Source organism: Mustela erminea, chromosome 7 (assembly GCF_009829155.1).
Source record: "Mustela erminea isolate mMusErm1 chromosome 7, mMusErm1.Pri, whole genome shotgun sequence".
Lineage (NCBI taxonomy): Eukaryota > Metazoa > Chordata > Mammalia > Carnivora > Mustelidae > Mustela > Mustela erminea.
Window position 1 is genome coordinate 78135258 of NC_045620.1, and position 6000 is coordinate 78141257.

The following is a 6000-nucleotide window of genomic DNA, read 5'->3' on the forward strand; positions in this document are numbered from 1 at the left end:
CAGTTTTGCGTGCAATTTTTTTCCCTCTAGATGAGTTTGAAGGATAGGAGACCCAGCAAGGTTTTCCCATTCTGTCATTATTTTTACTCGAAGAGACTGCATTTAGTTAAATATAGTTCATTTGAAAATTTGTAATAGTCCTTATCACCTGATATCTTCTTCCCTAGCTTTTGTTTTATAGTATGAAATTCTTCAAATGTCTGTCTGTCTGATCATCTGTCTTCATGCACACACACGTATCTATTCTGTCTGCATACATATATGCATAGATAGATATAATTCGGTTTCTCTTTCTTTGCTTTGAATGACATCTGTTGTGTGCTCTCCTATGGCAATATTCAAGTTCTACTTTCATTTAGAAGATTAAGGTTTCTTTTTTCTCCCCAGTGTATGTTTATTTAGGCCCTTTCCCCATTAGCAAATTACATAAAAACCCAACTTTTGTAAGCAAACCAGTTTCAAGAAAACTGGGATTTAAAAAAAAAATTATTAAATTACATGTTTGGAGCTTTGAAACTAAGACATAATATTTTTCAAAGCATCCCATTTTGGTGTGCTCTAGTAAGTATCACAATATAGTTGTGGATTTTATATACATCTTAAAGCTCCGATTCATAATGTAGATTGTAATTTCATAGGAAATTTAATTGTGTTAGATGAGATACTAAATATTTGATAGGTGTTCTGAAGACAAATGTTGTGTGCTTCAAATAGAGTCATAGTTTAGTAAAGATGAAGATAGAGCTGAATCCCCTGCCTATTAGTTGTGAGCTGAGCGGATTACAGAGGTGTATCCATTTCTTCAGGGAAGTCTAACTGGTACGATGTAATTTACTTCAGATTTTCAATATCTTTTGGTTACTTCATCTCCTAAAAGGATAACTTCGAAAGTAAATTGCGAAAGCAACCATATCAGACCCTTCTGATGAAGAATTAGAAAAACAGATCAATATAAACTGAAGTGTGTATTTTTCTAAATCAGTATTAGCATGGCAACCAAGAAGTGATTTATATGCTTAAAATACGAATTAATCATCAACAGAGCTTTTACATCATACTTTGCAGTGAAAATATTCAGGAGTTGTAATTCAGAGAAAGGTAGTCTCAGCTTCCCATGATCTAATGGTCACAGACATTATTTGGCTACCAGCACTGTTCCTACCTGTAAAAACCTATGCACAGGCAAACATTCAGATTTTACCAACTATAATCAATCCAGTAATTATGAGGAATACTTAATCAACCCCTGCAAACTGAAAGGCATTTTTCTTAGGCACCCTAGATGTCCAGTGTATGTAGGTGAGAGGGTGCCTCTCCCCCATAATCTTTCAGCTCTTGTCCTTTCTCCTGGGTGACAATTCTATAATGTAAGCATCTATCTACTAAGAACTGAACTGAAACCTCCTATCCATTTTGCATAGAACGCTGGACAGCCATTAAAATGGAAACAATATTTCCTCCTTCCTGATGTGCATGGGATTTAAATTGCTACCCTGAAGGTAAAAGGGCATAACTCATCACCCAGGACCCAAGCTGTAGGAGATATATATATTTTTTAAACAGGTACAAGAACATGATTTTTCTTTCCCAATTTTTGAGAATACAGTCATTTTAAAAATATGTTGTTAGTATAGTTGCTTATATAAATCACGATCTTTAAAACATTCTAATTTTCACGGATCCATTTAAAATATTGATTCTTTAAGTTCGGAGCAAAATGTTTATAGGTGAGTGTTTGTGTATGTGTGTGCAGGTGTGTATTTCTGGATTTATTGTTACATCGTAGTGACTATTCCTATAAGGAAAGGGAAATAAAGAATTAAGAGCATTTGAACCAAAATCTTTATCATTTAGGAAAAAGGCACTTATTGTGCATGTGTTTTTCAGGTTGATATATTGTGGTTATGGCTACAAGTGTCTATTTCACTTTTCTGTAGCCTCCGTTTTCATTACAGCATTTTTCATCTCGTGAATAAAAACATTCAGCTTTCCTCCAGTGTATGCACACTTGGCAGATTATTTTACAGAATCAGTTCTGTAGCTTTAGTTTCTGTATCTATAGATGGGCAGATTGAACCAGACAGTCACTGAATTCCATACTCTTTCAAGTTCCAGGGTTCTGTGAAATTTGAGACTAAAACTTCTGCTTTCTTAATGATCTGAGATGAGGCTGCTTTAAAATAATATTTTCGAAGTTAGTATTGCACCTTCAAAAACATTTCAAAATCTGATAACACCAACTCCTCTGCTTTACAATCTCTGGACAGGCAAGAACACTACTACGAGCTGGAGATGTGGTCCTTCTGAACTTGGCCAAACAGGCCTAAGACCAGCACTTAAATACTTTACAAATTGAATTGCACTTGTGTTAGAAACTGAATGATAAAATAAATTACTGTATCTTGTAGGTTAGGATTTGAGTTCTGCAATTGTAGCTGTTACAAATTACCTGAAAACCTTTTTATATTACATTTCTTACGGCTGTATTTTACAATTGCTCTAATAAAAAATTCTATACAAAAATTGTTTGATATTAATAGCAATCATTAACAACTTGATAGATTCTTGTTAAGTATATTTGCAATACATTTAATCCTATTAAACTCAGTCTTGAGTTGTTTCTTCCAAATATTATAGGTCTTTATGAAGCTAGCAATATAAAGAAGAGATTTCAACCATTTTCGGCCAAAAATTAGGTTTAGCTTAATGGATCAATTTTTTTCTTATTAAACTGCGTCTGACCAGTGCCAAGTAATACATTCAGCATTGATCTTTGTCTCACCCTGCTGTAGCTTGCGTTCTCTTTATGTACATGAAAAATAAGGTGCCAGGAATGAAAACAATGCCTGTATAATACAAATATAGAATTTTTCTCAGACTTCCATTCGGTTTATCATTTCACTTTGTTATTAATGCTTTGCCTGCTGCTTTTCAGAAATGTGTTTTTAAAAAGCACATTTATTTCCATAAAGAATGCTTTCTTCTGGTGTAATTATAAAAAACATACACCATATACTGGAGTACATCAATTGTTTCAGGGGCATGGACAAAACGCATGAGCCCGGAATGCCTGTGCGAACAGCCTATTCTAAACGTGGAGCCCTCCAGGGGCTTGACCCATTAACACTAGCGATCTGAAATGTACTGGTTAGAACCAGGGCTCAATTTGAACATATGTTTTTCTTTTAGTAAAAGTAGAAAGATAAATGAAAACGAAACTAGAGTTCTAATAGAGGCAGAGCATGCATGTGCCAAGTTTAAAGGGATGGCAGCGCTTCTTGGAAGGGCTCCGTCTCTGAGACGGAGTCCTACCCGGAGCCCCGAGATGTCCTCCTACCGCGGCTGCTCCGTCTTTTCCCCTCCCCAACACAATCTGCGTACCTCTCGGGAAGATGTTGTCGCACCGCTCAGAGCTTGCCCTCTGCTTCAAGGTTCTCCCCGGTTCTTCACTGCGCTCGAGGGCAGAACTGAAACTCTACTCCTGGACATTTAGAACTAGGACATCCGTCTTCACCCTGGCTCTTCTCGCTTGTCTTACACTTCCCCAGGACACACCTTCGACGTCGAGCGTTTCCAAACACGCCTTGCACGCTTTACTCACACTCTTCCCCGGGTTAGGATTCCCTTCCACCCTCCCTCTGTCCTTTCCACCTGCCCCGTTTCTACAAATCCTTACAGCCCCAATCTCACGCATCGTCCTCGCTTCCAAAGGTGACCTGCTCACCCCGCACAGAATGTGCTTTCGTGGAAAGACAGACTTTGGAGTCAAGCAGATGTTGTTGGACAGACTCGTCCCACAGACCAGTTGCATGACTCAGGATGACTGAGTGAACCTTTATTTAGTAATGTTGCCCCAGCTTTAAAGTGAAGATGATAATACTTGGTTTCCTGTTGTTGGCCAAGCAGTATCTCCTCTTCATTAACTCATCTGTTCCACAAGTTCTTCCCGGTCCCGTTTACGTTTGTACCTGTTGCCGTCCCTAAAATAAGGTGATCCTCCACACGGGTTTGCTCCGCAGCGTGGAGGTTTCCGACAGACACTCCCCACTCCCCCCCAACGTCGGATGGGAGCACCGCGTGTTGGTCAGGTTTGTCTGGAGGAGGTGTGGGTGCGGAGGAGGCGCGCCCTCCGAGGACTCCCACAACTGGCGGAGAAGGAGGCTTTATGGTGACCTTGGAGCACTCTGATCTCTATTTTCTCCTTTATTACTGGCGAGAAGGTGTAATATTACATTCAGTTTCCTCACTGGGCTTACTTACCAGCCCATCACCCACTTAGTTTAGAAAGGCAATCCTGGGTCTTTTTCTTGGGGAAAAACTCTCGTTTGCTAAAGTTCATTTTACACCCTGGAGAGGGAGAGAGGGGAGAAAGTTCTCGGAGGTGCGTCTGTGTTTTCAGGACCCTCCTTGCCAGAAGCTGTTTCAACTCTTTGAACTTGTTGACTCAACTTGGGCTGATCTTTCCTCGGATGGGTTGGGCTGCAGTTCTCCTTCTGGCCTTTCGGGCCTTCCATCTACTTCCATTTGCTTTGGATTCGTTTCCTCCAACCTTATCCGGTTGCTTCTGGCTTGCTTTCTTATTTACCAGAACTCTTAGGGTTTTATTCTCTGGGAAACAAAACCAAATCTCTTATGCCTTTTCAGCAGGACTTGGAAAGGAAGGGGAGGTAGCCATGAATGCTTGGTTTGCAAGCTGGAATCAAGGTCAAGGGCTGACCTGAGAGAACTGGGCTTTAGAAAGATGACTGTGCCTATAGATAGAGGGTGGAAAGGGGAGGGGCAGAAGCTGGGAGGCTATTTAGGAGGGTGGCACATGGGCTTGGGTACAAGATGGTGAGGGTTCCAATGACGGCAGCTGCAGCAATAGAAAAAGATGAATGCCTATTGGGTATTTTCAAAATTCTTCTTGAATTTTAGGAGCCTTAAGAAAATAATGTTGTGTGCTAAAACAAGGAGTTCCAGGGATAGATCCCCTGGAAACAGTAGTCACCTTAAACTTTCATGTGTACAGTCCTGGACACTGAGAAATAATGTTTAAAGTGGTGATCTGGAGGTGTGCAAAATCCTTAATTATGAAAGTAAGAATTCATTATGCACAGTGTACTGCATTTTCTAGGACAGATCTAAAAAACACTTTCAACTAGGGCTAAAAGAATAAGGCTTTAAAAGAATACTGTTTTCTAGTTGTGCAGAAACTTCCATTAACCAGGCTTCAAGAATCCAGAGGCCCTCACATCTGTTGTTTGTTTATTTCTTTTCTGTCAGGAAGAAGGTATGATGGAAATTCTACCTTTATTCAATTATGTGACTAAGACTTACATTGGAGGGACTTAAGAATTGTCTCACTTTTAAGGCCAGGCAAGCAAAGCTAGATTTGCCAGACTGCAAGGTGACTAAATATATTTCAGATTTTCAGTAGTGATGTGCGTTTCTGCTTGTCTTGGGATTTAAAAGAATCCAAACAAATGCTTACAACTATTTCTCTAGTTTCTTTGATGGGTTAGCGCCTGCTTCATATTTTAATGTGTTACATAAACTTCAAGCATTAGAGGAGCAGGGAGAAGAGATGGAATTTAGATCACATTTAGCATGATGATCATTGTACTCATCCAGTAAGAAGAAAAATAGAACAACACTACATATTATGGGTCTATTAAAAATGCAACTTTGTCGAGGAAATTTTTCGTTTCCATAATAGTTTGGTAGTTACTCCATTACAATGTAAAATGGAATGGGCACAGTTATTAACTGTATTCCCAGTGAAGTACACATCTATTTCCTTTGCAGATGTGCACTTTATAATTTCTTCTGTTCATAATTTACGTATTGCCACACAATTCCCTCTTCTCCTAATAACAAAATAAGTGCAAAATGATTTATGAAACTTTTGAGTCTTTTCCCTTTTTTATTAGATCATTAAGAATATTCTAATAGATTCTTTTCTTCAGAGAAAATCTATTTCCATAGATTTCTGCATGTTGTCGGAGAATGTTTTCTTTC

The 6000-nt window shown here is 39.0% G+C and overlaps 1 protein-coding gene across 2 annotated transcripts in view; it reads right to left on the reverse strand.

The window, feature by feature from the left end:
- The window catches only part of FANCL (FA complementation group L), a 298207-nt gene extending 294444 nt beyond the window's left edge, over window positions 1–3763 (reverse strand). For both annotated transcript variants that reach the window (XM_032352198.1, XM_032352197.1), the window contains exon 1: window positions 3382–3763. The gene's annotated coding sequence lies outside the window, so the exon portion shown is untranslated. The remainder of the gene's footprint in view (window positions 1–3381) is intronic.
- Window positions 3764–6000: the final 2237 nt, after the last annotated feature.